The sequence below is a fragment of the Pan paniscus genome, chromosome 1, assembly GCF_029289425.2.
Source record: "Pan paniscus chromosome 1, NHGRI_mPanPan1-v2.0_pri, whole genome shotgun sequence".
NCBI classification, from domain to species: domain Eukaryota; kingdom Metazoa; phylum Chordata; class Mammalia; order Primates; family Hominidae; genus Pan; species Pan paniscus.
Genome location: NC_073249.2, coordinates 142,661,920 through 142,681,278, shown reverse-complemented (window position 1 = coordinate 142,681,278; position 19,359 = coordinate 142,661,920). Strand labels below are relative to the sequence as shown.

The window sequence follows — 19,359 nt, the reverse complement described above, 5'->3', positions numbered from 1 at the left end:
ACAAGTATTGCTGAGGACCTGGAGAAACTAGAACCCTTGTACATTGCTGGTGAGAATGTAAAATGGTACAGCCCTTGTGAAAAACAGCATGATATTTCCATCAAAAAATTAAAAATATAATTACATATGATACAACAATTTCACTTCTGAGTATATACTCAAAATAATTGAAAGCAGGTATTTATACACCCAGGCTCATAGCAGCATTATCTGTAATAGCCAAAAGATGTAAGCAACACAAGTGTCCACTGACAGATAAATGGATAGACAAAATATGATACATGCATACAATGGATATTATCTAGCCTTAAAAAAGAAGAAAATTCTGATACATGTCACATTGTGGATGAACCTTGAAGACATTATACCAAATGAAATGAGCCAATTATAAGAGGCAAATCTTATGTGATTCCACTTATATGAGGTGAAAATCATAGAGACAGAAAGTGGAATGGTGTTTGCTGTGGGGTAGGAGGGGAGCATGAAGAGTTGTTGTTTAGTGGTCTCGGAGTTTCAGTTTGGGAAGACGAAAAAGTTCTGGAGGTGGATGGTGGTGATGGTTGCACAATAATGTGAAATGTATACTTAAAAATGGTGAAAATGGTAAATTTTATGTGACGTATATTTTATAATAATAAATAAATAATCGACTTTCCCTTTTTTTTCTTGAAAAAGATAGAATAGGACTATGCAGTGACATTGGGTTTGACAATGTTGTGTCCATGACAACAAAGGAGGCATATGAACAAGGGCTCACATGAGCCCACATCTAAGCAGTAGATTACTATGTTATCCAAGAATAGATTATGATTCCACCCATAAGCAGTCAAATCCCAGGAGGATTAAAAGGACCTGTGCAGGCCAGAGACAGTGGCTCATGCCTGTAATCCCAGCACTTTGGGAGGCCAAGGTGGGTGGACCACCTGAGCTCAGGAGTTCAACATGGAGAACACCATCTCTACTAAAATACAAAAATTAGCTGGGTATTGTGACACACACCTGTAATCCCAGCTACTCCGGAGGCTGAGGCAAGAGAATCACTTGAACCTGGGAGGCAGAGGTTGCAGTGAGCTGAGATCGTGCCACTGCACTGCAGCCTGGGCGACAGAGTGAGACTCTGCCAAAAAAAGGAAAAAGAAAAGACCTGTGCAGTAAAGGGGAATACACATGACAAGCTTGAGACTTCAATGTTATTTCTGGGGATGTGGGCTCCCCACCAAGGCTCAGAGGACTGGTAACTGGCTGGGTGCACATCTGGACCACACTGTATATCCTTGCATCCATGTGGTACATCATAACATCTGGATCACAGGTATAGCACACAGATATAGACAGGTAAGACCTCATATTTTCTGAGCAGGGAACACCCTCCTCCATGGGGGTGCTTTGTTTGGGCCTCGCTGCTCAGGTAGAACTCCACTTATCATACATGCTATGTCTCACTTGGGACCCAGGTCACCTGGAGAGCCAGAAATTCCTCCAACCAGAGCAAGAAACCCAGGAGCTGGCTGAGATCTCCCTGAAACACAGGGGTGGGCCTCACAGCAACAGGGCCAGGAACCCACTGCAGCAGTGCTCGCAGGGGCATATTGCAGGAGAGGTCTGGGACTAAGCAGGACATGTCAGTTACCAAGAACGGTGTCTGAAAGAAGCATCAGATAAAAGAATAGGAGACAAACAGGCAAGGGATATGGAAGAAGGTAAAAGGATAAGGAAGAAGGAGGAAGTCTATTAGTTGGAATAGAGTTACTAAATGGGAAGAACTAATGAAATGATAAATTGGAGGGAGAAGATAAGACTTAAACTAGAGGAAGTAGAGTCCAAATGAGGTGCTGGGGTTCCTATGGCTGCTTCTATGTGGACCTCAGAATCACAGAGCACCAGCCTGAGTATCCCGCCATCCGTGGGTGTGGGGTGCTTCCTCTCCCTGGGCCAGAGATGTCCCTAACAAGGGGGCGAATTCCAGACACATCACAGATTCCACTCTGAAATACACTTAGGAAATTCAGTTATCTGAAAACCTCTCAGACAATATCCATTTCACTAATATCATAAAATGACTTCTTCACAAGCAAAGTTAAAAATAGTAGAATTAAAAAGGCAATTACAGAAAAGTTGGACAAGTTGTGCAAATAGAAAATTATTCCGAAGGTCTTGTCAAACCAATATTTGCTAAGGAGCTAATCCTAATGTTTAGTAGGTGCTGGCCATTCAGAACCTTGAAGGTTTCAGTGATTATGGCAGTGGAAGAATTTCAGACTGAAGGCTGAATTTGTCCACGAACTGACTTCCTTCTACCCCTGAGCTGATTTCTTATGGCTAACTGGTAATTAATAGAATATGTAGTAATAATGTGCTGGCATGTCATATAAATCTTCATATATTCAGCATTTGACTTTATTATTGTGGGCCTTCTGCGACGAAGATTCATTTCCAGTTAGGCAGTTTTTCCACAGTCTTTGCTATCCTTAGCCCATTTGCAGGAAGTTGTATAATATGTTTTTGTGATGTTACTACAAACAAGTATATTGACAGGCACCTAAGCATCTTATTAATTATAAGCCTAGACTACAGAAGTTTCATAATTTTATTTCTTTCATTTAATGTGCATTTCACTGAATGGAAAAGTTAAAGAAATAAAAAACATTATGTGTTAAAATTAGTTGAGAAAGAAAACTCAGTCGATGCATTTTTTAAGTTAACTTTAATGTAGTGCTAATGCCTTGAAACGTAAAGCCAGAACCAGAAATTCTGTTATGGCCCACAGGATACATGCAATAAGAAGAGTTGTGTCCCAAAAGTTGAATAACACCTCATCCCAAACTTAGGACTCCCCCAAATACTGAGCTGCTTCATTTACCTAACCAACAAATACCTAAGGAAACATTAGATGGTTCCTGGATAAATCAACATAGAAAGATATCAGTGAAAGCCAGAAAATGAGTACTGATTGGGCCAGGCGCAGTGGCTCACGCCTGTAAAGCACTTTGGGAGACGGAGGTGGGTGGATCACCCGAGGTCAGGAGTTCGAGACGAGCCTGGCCAACATGGTGAAACCCTGCCTCTACTAAAAATACAAAAACAGCTGGGCATGGTGGTGCGTGCTTGTAATCCCAGCTACTCGGGAGGAGAATCACTTGAACCTGGATTCAAGTGAGGCGAGGTCGCGCCACTGCACTCCAGCCTGGGCGACAGAGTGAGACTCTGTCTAAAAAAAATAAAAGAAGGAAACAAAATGAGTACTGATTAGACAGCTAATGTGTGCAGGGATTCCCAAGGCTCTGAGGATAGTGGGGTGGAGATGAGGAGGAAAGATGGTGGGCAGGAGGAGTGAGTCAGGGATGGAGCTGACTCCACAATGGACAGAGATGAAGCAAGGAGTTCTCTTGTGTCCAAAGTTATCTGGTGCAGCCAGTGGCTGAGCCTACTGTGCTCATCACTCACGTCCTCACTTCTCTAGTTTTAGGAAGCTCTGTTGCTTGGAAACGCACATAAAATGTGAAGTGGGAGTCTTGCAAACCAACCCACTATGCCCTGTTTTTATTACCTTTACAGCTTTTCAAGGTGAAAGTCTACATTTAGCCTCATCTTTTGCTTTCTCTGGGAAATTCTAGACAACTGCAGAGAAGCTGTAAAGCTGCTCTTGCCTCAGTGGGACCCTGTGCTTTCATACTCTGACCTACAGGAAGTCTGCAGTCCAGAGCCTGCATCTTCTTTAGGACAGTGAATAATCTGGGAGCCATTTATGAAGCGTGCATGACTATTATTCCCTTTATCGTCTCTTAAATTCCACAGTAGAACCTCGGATATGGGAACTTTTTTAAGAAATAGAGGTGTATATATATATATAAAGTAATGACGGGTAGCTATTTCTAGACCAGTCTATCTGCTGTTGTGGGAACCTTCCCTAAAAAAAAAGACAGGATCTGTTGACATCTTTCATCTCTCCCCTCCCTTTTATCCCTTCTAATGAAAAATGCTGCTGTGGTAAAACCCCCTTTGCATCAATCTTAAGCTTCAAAAGCCATCTTGCTAATGCAAGATGCTGGCATTTTTCTGTGACAAGAAAATGAACAGTTTGCTATTTTTTTAAGTGAATGAAAGCATTTCCTCACATTTCTTCAGAAATAGCAAAAACAAGAAGAGAGTTTTAGGAAAAAGATTGAAAACATTGCCAATATGTAGACATCTATATTTACCAGCAAGAGGGCATTTGACCCTTTTTTCACACCACTGCATATGTGGATTCATGACCTTGTTCCTGCTTTCTATTTGCTATCTCTCACACATCAGATCATAAACCATCACTCCACCCAAACCATGCTGGAAAGTTTCTCTAATTCTACAAAGCATACGATAGGTGGCTGCTCAATTAAAGGAATAGGACCTAGGCAGGCGTTTCCAATCTTTTGGCTTCCTTGGGCCACAGTGGAAGAAAAATTTTCTTGGGCCACACGTAAAATACACTAACACTAATGATAGCTGATGAGCTAAGAAAACAAATTGCAAAAAATATAACATTTTAAGAAAGTTTACAAATGTGTGCTGGGCCACATTCAAAGCTGTCCTGGGCTGTATGTGGCCCACAGGCTGCAGGTTGGACAAGCTTGGTCTAGAGTAGGAAGATCTAGACCTGAGAGCTGCATACTGATTCCCTGTATAGCCCTGAGCAATGTTATTGACATGAAGTAAGCCTGCTTTCTCATCTGTAAAATGGGGCTAGCAGTAGAACCTTCTTCAGTTTCTTCCCCTGTAAAAAAGAAATAACATTACACGACTCACTGGGTTAGTGGGAAGATGAAATGAAATGAAAGGGCATGCAATGTGTGAAGCACAGAGTGCGCTATGCAGCAGACACTTAATCAATGGTAGTTATAAGGATGATAAAAACATAAAGATGGTGTCTAGAAAATGCTGTTCAGCTTAGGCTCAGACATCACACTAACACAGCGAGAAGAGCTCTTCTCTGGCCCGAGTGCACACAGTCTCTTGACAAATGCTGAGAAGCTCTTGCTGTTGTTAGTCTAAACTAAATTTATTCCACTCAAACTACTCATTAGTTATCTCTATTCCTGAATGCCCTATAGGCACAATGTATTCAAATTAGGTATCTTAACTTTTGTTCACCTCATGTGGACCTTGCCCTTCTTTCTATATTCATTTAATGTTACCAATCCCTCCTGCAAACAAGCAACTTAAGAGCGCCCTATGGCCTCCCTAACTCTCCCTCCTGAACCATGAACCATTCCACTTCCTGAATGTGCCCTAAAGCCATCATCCTCACCACTCCTTGACCACTACTGCCTTATATCAGGCCTCTCTTCTTCTCTCTCCTGCGCTATTGCAATAGCTTCTTAGTGGTTCTTTCTCTCTAATCTCTTTGCCTTCTGCACCACCTCCTTCCATACACTCTTACTGCAGTGATCATTCTAAAAAGCAACTTGGTCACGTTACTACCGTGACTAAGCCCCTGCAATCCCTCCCTATCAAGAAAATAATTATCTACAAACTCTTGGGCAAGTGTACAGGCTCCACATGTTCTAGCCCTTCCTTCCCATGCCAACCTCACCCCTACCAACCTCACCCCCACCAACCTCACCCCCACCAATCTTTCCTGGTTGCCTACATGTCAATAATGGGAAACTGTTTGTAATCCCAAGAATAGTGTGGTAGCCAGACTCCAAGATGGCCCTAGTGATCCCTGCTCCTGGAGTTCACCCTTTTTGTGGTCCTCTCCCACCTCCATATTGTACCAGGGTTGGTCTGTATGACCAACAGCATGGCAGAAGTGAGGATATGTCAGTTCTGAGATTAGGTTATAAATAACTGTGGCTTCTGTCTTTGATTCTTTCTCTTCAATTACTCACTCTCTGGGAAGCCAAATGCCATGCTGTGTCCTATAAGCAACTTTATGGAGAGGCCCATGTGGTGAGGCACTGAAGCCTTCTGCAGCAGTCACGTGAGTGAGCTTAGATACTGCTTCTTCAGCCCCTTCAGATGACTGCAGCCCCAGCCAACAACTTGGCTGCAATCTCATGATTGACCATAGGGCAGGATCAGATGGTTAAGATTGATGACCCTCAGAAATGATGAACTCTTAAACATTTATTGTTTTAAGCTGCTAAGTTTGGGCAGTAATCTGTGACCTAGCAATAGACAATGAATGCAAATCTCATCTTCATTTACACTTCATTTTTCTCGTGTACTCCTTTAAGAATGGTACCATTCACTGCACCATGCAAGCCTCAGCTGAGCAGCCACTTGCTCTACAAAACTACCTTGCTTCTCCTCAATATCCTCTCTGATCTGTCATTTTTGTTTACATAGCATCTAATATTTACCTCAACTGTAGCACTTGTCACATTGTCTTGTGATGGAGTAATGCCATCCACCCACCCCCCTACCCCCACCAAAATATCCACATGCTGATCCCCAAACCTGTGAATGGTAAAGTTCCTTTAAGTGACAAAAGGGAATTTGTAGATGTGATTAAGTTAAGGATCTTGAATTTATTGCACAGCAGTGTGGCTATGGTTAATAATCATAAGTTGTATATTTCAAAATTGCTAAAAGAATAGATTTTAAATGTTCTCATTACACAAAAAGAATAAGCAGAGTCATCCACAAACACAATGTTTCAGCCCATGATGGATGACTGTGGTCCCATAAGATTATAATACTGTATTTTTACTATACCTTTTCTATGTTTACGTATGTTTAGACATATAAATACCTAGCTTGTGTTACAACTGCCTGCAATATTCAGTACAGTAACCAGCTGAACAGGTTTGTAGCCTAGGAGCAATAGGCCATACCATTTCTCAGAATGTATCCCACTTGTTAAGCAATGCATGATTATGTGTGAAATGATGGATATGTTAATTAGCTTGATACAATCATTCCACAATGTATACATATATCAAAACATCACATTGTACCTCAGAAATATAGATAATTATTTTCTGTCAATTAAAATATAGATCATGAAAATATATTAAATATAAATAAATATATTAATAAATATATAGCTATATACATTTAAGTCAAAGATCTTGAGTGACCCAGGAGGAGTCAGAGTGAGAGTGGAAGGCCAGTGAGGATGGAAGCAGAGATTGAAGAGATGTCCTTTAATGATGGAGGAAGGGCTATGAGCCAAGAATACAGGCAGCCTCTAGAAGCTGAAAAGGACAAGAAAACAGATGCTCCCATAATGCTTACGTAAGGGACAGACTCCTGACACCTTGATTTTTAGCAGAATAAGATCCATTTTGGATTTCTAACTTCCAGAACTGTAAGAGAATAAATATGCATTGTTTTAAGCCACTAAGCTTGTGGTAATTTGTCACAGCAGCAATAGGAAACTAATGCACCCTGTAATTGTTTGCTTACCCTCCTTCCCCACACATACACACTAGACTGTTCGCTCCTGAGAGACTGTCACATCTCTCTGTTTATTCCCAGCACCTAAAGCAATGCCTGGCATATATCAACATGCCAAAGTGCTCAATAAAAATGTGTCTTTTTGTCGAATAAATGAACTATTTAAATCCTTCAGGCTATAGTTTAAATATTTTATTTATTATACAATCAAATGTAATGGCTTCCTTCAAGCAAATTTTTTTCCCTGGTGAAATAATTAGTTTCCTGTGATCCAGACAGACCCAGAATTCCTGCCTAGGGAGAAAAAATATCAAAGGCATATCCTTGGAGCAAGAAAGAATGTTGGAGGTCATCCCCTGGGTGTGACTGAGTAGATTATTTCTAGAGTAAGTCTATTTCCTTGAGTGCAAAGTTTAAAAGAGGCATAAAAATGTGCACAGAGTCCAGTAAAGAAATTCAAATATAGGTAAAGGGCTGGGTTCTAGATGGTGGCATCTGATCTTACTGAGGGTACATCCACTCTGCCCCTAAAAAAGCTGTGAGACCCTGGGAAAGCCACTTATTCTCAGTTCCTTCACCTGCATAATGAAGTGGTTGATTAAGATTCATTCAGTAATTCATTCCACAAAGTTATTGAACATCTACTACATACCAGGTACAGTTCTAGATTTCGGGAGCACAACTTTAAACAAAACTCCCTGCCTGGTGGATTCTACAGGGGAAGTTAGACAATAAATAAAATAAATAAGAAAGATATACAGTATGTTACATGGTGACAATGCTATGGAGAAAAGTAAAACAGGGAAAGGGGTAGTGGATATGAGAGTGGAGGTGGGTGAGGAATTCAGTTTTCAGTAGGCTCTCAGGAAGGTATCACTGAGAAGGTAAAGTTTGAATAAAGTCTAGGGAAGATGAAGAAACATCCAGATAACAGGGGAAGGTTTTCTAGGAGTGGAAATAGCAAGTGTGAAGGCCCTGAGGTAGGAGCATGTCTCGTGTGCTTGGATGCTCAAGGAATGGTAAGGAGGCCAATGTGGCAGCAACAGAAGTGAGCAGGAGATAAGATCAGGAGCGGTTTTAGGGAGGGATCAGTTACTATAGACCAGCTCTGTCCAATGGAAATATAATTCAAGCCACAAACATGAACCAGATATGTAACTTTTAATTTTCTAGTAGCCACAGTGAAAAAGTAAAAAGAAACAAGTAAAATTGATTTTAATAATATATTTTATTTATCCAATGTATCAAAAATATTATAATTTCCATATATAATTACTATGAAAATTATTAATGAGATTTTTACATTCTTACTTATTTCACATTATTTCAAACTAAGTTTTCAAAGTCCGGTGTGTATTTTGCATCTCAATTCCAACTGGCCCCATCTCATGTGCTCTATAGCCACATGTGGCCTGTTGTGACTGCCTTGGACAGCATTACTGTAGAGCTTGATAGGCTTTTGTAAGGTCTTTCAAAGTTTTTTACCTTGGAGGAAACACAAAGCAATCAGAGGGTTTTGAGCAGAGTAGCAACATGATCTAACTTGTTTTTTTTTTTTTTTGAGATGGAGTCTCGCTCTGTCGCCCAGGCTGGAGTGCAGTGGCGCGATCTCGGCTCACTGCAGGCTCCGCCTCCCAGGTTCACGCCATTCTCCTGCCTCAGCCTCCTGAGTAGCTGGGACTACTCAGGAGTCCCAGCCACCACGCCCGGCTAATTTTTTTGTATTTTTAGTAGAGACGGGGTTTCACTGTGTTAGCCAGGATGGTCTCTATCTCCTGACCTCGTGATCCGCCCGCCTCAGCTTCCCAAAGTGCTGGGATTACAGGCGTGAGCCACCGCGCCCGGCCCTAACTTGTATTTTAAAAGGACCACGTTGGTTGCTGTGTTGAGATAGACTACAGGGACAAGGGAAGAAGCAGGGAGACAAGATGGGAGGCTCCAGTAGTCATGCAGGCAAGAAGTGGTAGTGGTCCCACCTTCATTGCAACAGTGGAGGTGGGACAAGTGGTGGAACTCAGAACACATTTCAAAGGTGGAGCCAACAGGGTCTCCTGACTGACTGAATAGATCATGAGAGGAAGTAGGGTGTTGAGAATGAAGTCAGTGGGAAAAAACATTATGAAGCGTTTCTCAAGTTTTAATCACTTGGTCACAACATTTAAATTTTCCAAGCCCATATATACTTCTCTGCAAAATGCAGAGGCAAGAACGTGCCAGGTCTGTTCCAGGAAGGACAAGGAAGCCAGCATAGTTGCAGAGGAGCAAGCAAGGAGGAAAGTGGTAGGAGACAGGGTCAGAAAGGTGATGGGAAGGTGTTTATAAAGGGATTATGTTGCTCTTTCTACAATTTCAGAGTATACAGGGGATAATGAGTAAAGTCACCCACAAACGAAGCCTGTGCCACTGGGCTGTGGTTAAGAACTCAGCCTCAGACTCTTCCGGGGCATGTAAAAGATAAACAAACCCAGATGTTAGTTAAAACAGTGAAAACTGATTTTGTTCAGTAGCTACTGACAACAAGGGAAAGGGCTGAGCTCCATTCAGATTTGCAGAGGTGACTGGGTGTTTTTAAAGGAGAATGAGAGAGTAGGAGAGGCGTGAGCAGAGGCTCAGTGGAATCAGGGAAGTGAAAAATTACAAAAGGTTGGTCAATGCAAATACAGTTAAGCCAACTGTGAATGCTTGCTGGCAGTTATTGAAGTTAGGCTGCTATCCTCCCACAGAGACTGAGACAGAGGCCCTATCCTTCCTGAGGATTATATTTCAAAGGAATGGCTTTCAAGTCCTTGAGAAAGACACTCCTGAGTTGCAGGAGATGCATACACATCTGGAAGGGACAGAGGAAAGATTCACAATTGCCAGCCCTTTTTAGTAAATGCTGCAAGAAAGGGAGGTTAGGGACTGAACTCTTCCGGAGAGGAACTCAAAAAGTGTTTGAGTCTTCCCAGAGACAAGGCTCAGGCTGCTAAAAGCCATGCTAAAGTATGGCTAAGTCTCTCAAGAGAGGGTGAATAACATGTTTGTGCCCAGAGTTTTTGCAGTTCTCAGCCAAAATGATCCATTTCTATGGGGTTTTTTTCTTCTTTTTATTTCAAAAATTCAGTTTAACTAATATATATTGAAAACATAGACAATTTGTAAAACAGTCTTTTGATTTGCTCCAAAATGAGAAAGTTGTACAGAGGTAAATCTGCTGTGAAAGTAATAAAGCTTAAGCTTTAGAATCCTCATTTTTACAGACCTCTTCTGAGGGCCTTTGTACTTAATTTTATATTCATACATTGATTTTTTTTTTCCTTAAAGAGGCTATGTCCAAGTTAGATAAGCCTTAAGACCAACACAACCCCCTACTTAGGAAAAGCTTTCCACCTTAGACCTAGCCTAGGAATAAAAACAACTGACGGGTAAAAGTAGGGGAGAGGCTGGGACACACCTGTCTGTTAAGCATTCCTGGCCAGGGCCTGTCATTTACATAGCAGGAAAAGCAGCCAACACCTACCCAGCTGCTGCTCTTTAGAAAGGTGAAGTTAAACAAAGAGGACTATCCAGAAGATTTATATGTTTGCCCTTCCCAACCTGGTTAGTTATAAAATCAGGTGTGTTGCTTTTTTAAAAAAAGTAGATTTAATTTTTTTAGAGCAGTTTTAGGTTTGCAACAAAACTGAGCAGAAGGTAGAGATTTCTCATATATTCCCAGTGCTGACACAGGCATTTTCAACATCCCCCAATTTTAACATCTTCACCACAGTGGTACATTTGTTACAATTGATGAAACTATATTGACACAGTATTATCACCCAAAGACTATAGTTTGCATTAGGGTTCACTTTGTGTTGTACATTCTCTGAGTCTGAACAAATTCATAATGACCTGTATCCACCATTATAGTATCATATAGAATAGTTTTACTGCTCTAAAAATCCTCTGTGCTCCACCTATTCATCTCCCTTTTCCTCTTTAGCCCTGGCAACCACTGATCATTTTACTGTCTCAGTAGTTCTACCTTTTTCGGGATCTCAGATACTTGGAACCCTACAGTATGTAGCCTTTTGAGACTGGCTTCTTTCGCTTAATAATATACATGTAAGTTTCCTCCATGTCTTTTCATGATGTGATAGCTCATTTCTCTTTAGTGCTGAATAATATTCCCTTGTCTGGATGTACCACAGTTTATTTATCCATTCACCTACCGAAGGACATCTCAGTTGCTTCCAAGTGTTGGCAATTTTGAATAAAGCTGCCATAAACATCCATATGCGTGTTTATGTGTGGACATAATACCAAAAGAGCATGATTGCTGGATTATATAGTAAGAGAATGTTTATTTTGTAAGAAACTACAAAACTATCTTCCAAAGTGGCTGTATAATTTGCATTCCCACCAGCAATGAATGAGAGCTGCTGTTGCTCCACATCTTTACCACCAATTGGTGTTGTCAGTGTTCCAGATTTGGACCAGTCTAATATGTATGTAGTGGTACTTCATTGTTGCTTTAATTTGCATTTCCCTGATGACATATGATATGGAACATCTCTTCATATGCTTATTTGCCATGTGCATATCTTCTTTAGTAAGGTGTCTATTAAGATCTTTGGCCCATTTTTTAAATTGGGTTGTTTGTTTTCTTATTGCTGAGTTTTAAGAGGTTTTCTTTTGTTTTTGTTTTTGTTTTTTTTTTTTTTGTATTTTGGAAAACAGTCCATTATCAGAAGTGTCTTTTGCAAATATTTTCTCCCAGTCTTTGGATTATCTTCTCATTATCTTGACATTGTCTTTTGTAAAGCTGAAGTTTTTTAATTTTAGTGAAGTCTGGTTTATCAATTATTTCTTTCATGGATTATGTCTTTGGTGTTGTATCTAAAGAGTCATCACTATACCCATACTCATCTAGATTTTCTCCTGTGTTATTACATTCTAGGAGTGTTACACTTTTACATTTTACATTTAGGTCTGCGATCCATTTTGAGTTAATTTCTGTGAAGAAAGTAAGGATCGTGTCTTACTCATTTTTTGTGTGTATGTGATGTCCAGTTGTTCTGGGATCATTTGTTGAAGACTCTTTGTTCCATTGTATTGCCTTTGCTCCTTTGACATACACTATCTGCAGGGTTTATCTCTGAGCTCTCTATTCTGTTCCACTGATCTATTTGTCTATTCTTTTACCAATACCACACTGTCTAGATGACTGTAGCTTTATATTAATTATTGAAGTCAGATAGTGTCAGTCCTCCAACTTTATTCTTCTTCAATGTTGTGTTGGCACTTCTGGGTCTTTTGTCTCTGCAGATGAACTTTAGAATCAACCTGTTAATCTCCACAAAATGGCTCGCTGGGATTTTAATTTTGATTACATTGAATCTATAGATCAAGTTGGCAACAGCTGACATCTTGACAATATTGAATCTTCCCATCCACGAACACGTAGTATTTTTCCATTTGTTTAGTTCCTCTTTGATATCTTTCATTAAAGTTTTTCAGTGTTTCTCACATGGATCTTGTATATATTTTGGTAGATTTATACATATTTTATTTTGGGGAAATACTTTTTTTTATTTCAAATTTCATTTGTTCATTGCTGGTTGTCATGGATTGAATATATCATGAAGAGAAATTTAATCCCCATTGCAACAGTGCTGAGAGGTGGGATCTATAAGAGGTGATTAGGACATGAAGGGCTCTGTTCTAATGAATGGATTCATGCTTATTGTGGGAGAGGGTTCCTAATAAAACAATGAATTTGGCTCCCCTCCCCTCCCTTTCCCTCCCCCTCCCTCCTCCTTCCCTCCCACCTCCTCCTCCTTCCCTCCCCCCTGCCCTCTCCTTCCTTTTCCTTCTATATACATGCTCTCTTGCCCTTCTGCCTTCAACCATGGGATGACACAACATGAAGGACCTCACCAGATGTAAGCCCCTCAACCTTGGACTTCTCAGCCTCCAGAACTGTAAGAAATAAATTTCTGTTCTTTATAAATTACCTAGTCTTGGGTATTCTGTTGTAGAAGCATAAAACAGACTAAGATACTGGTATATTGGAGAACAATTGACTTTTGTATATTAACCTAGTATTCCTCAACCTTCCCATAATTACTTATTAGCTCCAGGAGACTTTTCTGCCAATTTTTTTCAGGTTTTCTTCATAGACAATCATGTCATCTGCAAACAAAGACAGTTTTGTTATTTCCCTCCCAATCTGTACCTTTTATTTCTTTTTTCTTTCTTGCTGTATTATCTAGAATTTTTCATCTGCTCTTCAGAAGCAGTGGAGAGAGGAAACATTTTGCCTTGCTCCTGGTTTTATGGGAAAGCTTCAAGTTTCTCATCATTAAGTATGATGTTAACTGTAGGGTGTTTGGGGTTTTTTTGGTTTTTTTTCTTCAGATATTCTTTATCAAGTTGAGGAAATTTCCCTCTATTCCTAGTTGACTTAGAATTGGGTGTTTCCCTTCTTCCAGGTCAGTTAGGCGTTGGTAAAACCCCTGAAGGTTAGGCTCTGGCTAAGCAGTTCCTCCTAAGAGCAGACCACGTTCAGAAGAACAGAGTGTTCTGGTGTATTTTTAAATAGTTCTTTTCCCCTTCCCCTGGCAGAAGCATGACAGGATTTTTCTCCAATATTCACTGTGGGGGTGTGGTAGAGCTTCTAAAGGTAAAACACAAAAATATGGGGGTCTCCTAATGACTGAGTCCCCCTGGAGTTTTTGACTTGCCCACACTCAGCCTCCAGCAATTCATCAATTACAGTTAAGATTTTCCTACATGGGCACTGGTTGCTGCAGAGGTTACTACTCATGGTTTCCTGCTCACAGAGTTATGATTCTCTGTATCCCCCTGTTGGTCTCTCCAATTTGGGGGACAGCAGTTTGCCCTATAATCTAACCTCTCTTAGAGATCTAAAAAGAGTTGTTGCAGAGTCTTACCCTCTCACCCAGGCTGGAGTGCAGTGGCACTATCATGGCTCACTGTAACTTCCAACTCCTGGGCTCAAGTGATCCTTCCACTTCAGCCTCCGAAGTTGCTGTGACTACAGGTGTGCGCCACCATACCAGGCTAATTTTTGTATTTTTTTGTAGAGATGGGGTTTCACCATGTTTCCCAGGCTTGTCTTGAACTCCTAGGCTCAAGTGATTGGAACCGCCTCAACCTCCCCAAGTGCTGGGATTACAGATGAGAGTCGCTGCACCTGGCTTATTCAGCTTTTTACTTGTTGTTAGGGCTGAGTGACAACTTCCAAGCTTCTTACATGCCAGACTGGAACTGAAAGTTGGTGTGTTACTTTTTTAAAGTATAAATTCTGGGCCTTACCCCAGACCTACTGATTCAGTCTCAAGGGGTAGAGCCCAGGATCTTTATCTTAAGAAATCCTCACCAGTGGGCACCCATGTATTATGGCTTCTGAAGCATAATTTTATAAGAATGAAACATAACTCTGGAAACTCCTGTGAGAAGAGTAGCCTTGGCCTCAGAAACAAGGTAGAAGGGTTTCTAAGCTGTTCATTATTGAGAGAGACACCCAATCAGGGATTTATAATTTGGTAGCTCTTCATCTACTCTCAAAGGTGCACCCAATAAAATGAAGGCCCAGCACCAATATCCCAAGACCAGGCACAGGCAAGAGGAGATGGACACCAAGGTGCTGCCCTAGGTTCAAGGATATGGTTGTTTTCCTCACCCAGGAGGAGGACCTGCATCAGAGCAGTGGGAAACTTTTCTTTCTAGACTTCCAGTTTCCACACCTGGCATGATTCTGGCTGGACCACAAGAAAGAGCTAAGGGGAGAGAGCCCAAGAATACCTGCTTATGTGACAGCTGCAGTTTAGAGGAGTGAGGTAATTAGCTTAGGATCATCCAACCAGTAGGTAGGTAGATGTGAGATGATGCAAAAGAAGATATCAGCAGGAGTGACCCTCTGTCCCTATTGCATGAAATAAGTATGCTTTGCTGTAGAAAAGAAGGAAACCAAACAAATCATTAGTACCAATCTGGAAATGGAAAGAAAGGGCATCCCCATGACACCACTGGGTCCCTGGACTGATACCTTCCAAGGTCAACCCCACATCTCTTCCTCCTACTCTTGTGAACCAATAAATTATCTTTTTTGCTTAAAGTAGTATATGAGTTGGGTTGCTATACCTTGAAGCCAGAATGTGCTAGTAAAAGTATTCCGTATGTATTAAAAAGAATGGTTGGTCCTGATTCAAGGCCAGCAGTTTGCTGAAGCTGTTGGTTTCAAGCAGGAGACTAAATAATTGTCTTTTCATGGTCTGTTGGACATCTTATAACTTTGGAAATGTAATGTCCAATTCATTAGAAATAAACATCTGGAAAAAAAATAATGGACAAATATACTGATATAGAAAATGATCACAATAATTATTAAATGAAAAAGGTCAAATTACACAATAGTGTTTTTGGTAGTATTCTATTTGTGTATATAGTGTGTTTTGTGTGATTTTTATGTTGCCTTATTTTATTTCATCTTATTTTGTTTTTAGTAAATGACTAGAGAACAACTGGAAGAATACTTAACACACTGCTGGCAGGAGATGGGATTGGGAAATCCCCCAATTCTGAACCATTTACTGATGATGAGCATGTATTACTTTCATAATAAAATACTAAATTAAAAAAGGAAAGAGAAGAAAGTTAGTCACTGAATGTACCAGATACTTGCCTGCCCCCAACTTCCTGGTTTCCTTGTTAGGGAGAAAAGATAGTTAGAGATAGCAAACAGAACAGGTTCCATGGTTAAGCCAACCAAAACTATATTGACTGAGTCAGTAATTCAGTGAGATATGGACAGACCTAAGTATGCACAACTGAGAGAGTTTGCATCACAGGGAATTAAATGCCCAAAGTCTAACCAGTCAATAAAAATACAAAAAGGGTTAAAAAAGCAATCATTCATGTTGAATCCTCACAGTCTAGGGGTGAGGAGTGCAGAATCCTACTCAAGGTACTGAATGGAGACTTGGCATCAACTGTCTAGAATTTAGAGGGAGGCTTAGCAGGTGCTCAGAATGTGCAGCATCACCACTTCCAGTTATGTGGGCTGCAGAAAAGCCCCATTAAACAGTCACTTAAAAGGGAGATACTAAAGGAGAGGAGTGCCTGGAGAGGAAGCAAAGAGGGGGTTAGCAAGTCAATGCAAGTTAAGAAGGCTAATCCAGGCTGGGCGCAGTGGTTCACGTCTGTAATCCCAGCACTTTGGGAGACCAAGGCGGGTGGATCACCTGAGGTCTGGAGTTTGAGACCAGCCTGGCCAACATGGTGAAACCCCACCTGTACTAAAAATACAAAAAATTAGCCGGGTGTGGTGGCAGGCGCTTGTAATCTCAGCTACCTGGGAGGCTGAGGCAGGAGAATCGTTTGAACCTAGGGAGCAGTGAGCCAAAATCACACCATTGCATTCCAGCCTGGGCAACAAGAGTGAAACTCCATCTCAAAGAAAAAAAAAAGAAGGCTAATCCAGAGGCAGAAGCCCACCCCAAATGGCAATGGAATGGATTCCAAGGGGATAGTTTTGATGAATTATGTTACATTATTTAAAGATTCAGAGTAAAGGATGCCCCAGGACTTTGTAAATCATTAGAGAGGCAACAAGAAAGTGTGTATCTTTCCACTGATTCACATGACACCAACTTCCGGGAATTAATAAAAGAAAGTTTAAATATCTTGGTAATAACTCACAAATTTCACACACACAAAAAAAGGCATGTAGCAAACAATCAGAGATGAGTTGATTTTCTTAGAACTAATGTACCAGAGAGAATATGAGGAGAAAGGGACTGAGTCAGAGGCAGAATCAGGTACTATTTTCAGAAAACAGAAGCCTTGGACACAAACCAAAGGGCAGGCAATGTGTATGCAATCGGCACTGAGACCAAGTCCCAAATCAATCTCTCTAGTAACAGCTGCACCCAGAGATAGCAAATCATTATCTTACCATCTAAGGATCTAAGATAAATATTGCGCGACAACATAGCTCTTCCGCAAAGAAAGCTTGTACCAACAGGCGCCTTGCCTCTGAGTTCAGACTCTCTTTCTATCCTCTCTGTTGATCTGCAGACTGTAGTGACAAAGTCGTCCCCAACCCAGGAAGCCTACTTGCCATACTAATCACATCTGAACATGCTCAACTGTTTGGAAACTCTCCTATCCTAGCAGCTAGAGGTAGAGGCAGAACTCGAGCACAAGTCTTCATCTGACTTCAAATTTGGCTTTTTTTTTTTTTTGTCTTCTAAACTAGGATCTATTTCAACCCAGACAATGCATCCATCCACATCCATCTAACCAGGAAACTCTCAGGCACTGTGCCTGGTGGTGGAGAGACAGAGTCAATAAGACATTATAGAAACAGATGCGAGTGTAATGCTGCCATTATAATTACAGGGCCATGGATTTATTGCTTCACTTTCTAAGCCTCAGTTTCCTCAGCTTAAAATTGTAGCTGAAGATAGGTACTTTTGACAGTTGTATTGGGGATGAGAAATAATGTAAGTAAATTCCCTGGAATGCTCAATAAGTAACACATTACTATTATGAAAGACTACTAGAGGAGGAGACCTAACTGAAGGTTTTGGTGTAGTGCAATTAGTGCCATGACATAAGAAAGCATGGGATGTTACAGAAGAAGGGAAGGTTTCTAAATCAATATTGAGGGAAGGTGTAAAATGAAGTTCCAGAATTTGAAGGATGAGTAGGAGTTGGCTAAAAGGGGAAGGGAGGAAGAGCATTTCTGGCCAAGAGAAAGCAACGTGTACTAAGGCATGGAGGTGTGAAGTGCCATTACGTGTGGTTTTGGAAGATCCATACAAATGGAAATAAAGAATGGGTTTAAAGGTTTGGATGGATGTGACACTAGAGGGATGGTGAGGGGCCAGAACATGAAGAGCCTTGTGTGGTAAGCAAATGCCAGTGTCACAGAAGCTTCCTATGTATGCCCCACAATCTGTATAGCCTGCCTCCTCAGGCAATCCACCCTGCTAAATTATGTGTTTATCCTTCCTTTGCTTTAATTTACATAGTTGCCTAAGAGTTTTTGTTTGCTTGTTTTAACATGGATAAAAAATAAGTTGTATAGAATAATTTATCTGCAACCATTCATATTAGCATGTGTTTGTTCTCTATTAATCTGTAATTTAGCAAATTGTATCCATTTGATTTTCTAAAGTTAGACCATCCTGTGTTCCGAGAGCAAACTCAATTTGTTTAAATAATGTATTTAGTCATAATATGTTATCTTCTGTGCATTGCTGGATTACATTTTTATACTTTTTTGCAGTTTTGCTTCTACATTCATGAGTGAAGTTGGTTTGTCATTTTTTACCTCTTGTATCATCCTTCTATAGTTTGCTATATATAATACATATTTTTTCCATGGAATGAGGCCATTATATTTTTTATTGGGGTGTTTTTCCTTGTTTCAAGTTTTTGCAAGCGTGCCTTACATTGGAATTCTGTTTTTTAGGTGTTTATTAATAGTCACCTATAAAGTCACCTGGGCCAGGTCTTTGTGTAAGATTTTAAAGTTGGTGAACCAATTTCTTTAAGGACTTTACAATGACTCTGAATTTCTATTTCTTCCCGAGTTTGTTTTGGTAACTTACTTTTTTTTCTAATAATTTGACCATTTTGTCTAAATCTTCAAATGTGATACCAAGTTGTTTGTACTAGTTTACCATTTTTTTTACTTCTCTGAATTTTTAAAATTCCTAACATTTTTGTTGTCATCTTTGTCTTCTTCTTCCGCCTCTTCCTCCTTCCTCTTTCTTCTTTCTTTTAGTTCAACCAGGCCAGATCAATGAATTTTACTCACTTCTTCGAAAACCTTAATTTTGGCATTGTTGATCTTTTTTATTTTATACTTTTTTCTATTACATTAATTTCTAGGCTTATCCTTATTATTTTCTTTCTTCTGCTCTCTTTAAATTAATTCTATTTTTTAAAATAATTTCTCATGAATGCTTAGCTCAGCAATATTCA

At 40.3% G+C, this 19,359-nt stretch overlaps 1 non-coding gene across 1 annotated transcript; it reads left to right on the top strand.

The window, feature by feature from the left end:
* The first annotated feature begins 15,560 nt into the window (after positions 1-15,560).
* Positions 15,561-15,697, top strand: LOC112438472 (small nucleolar RNA SNORA2/SNORA34 family). Its single transcript, XR_003026887.1, has one exon. It is a non-coding gene; the product is annotated as a small nucleolar RNA SNORA2/SNORA34 family (small nucleolar RNA).
* The last annotated feature ends 3,662 nt before the right edge of the window (positions 15,698-19,359 follow it).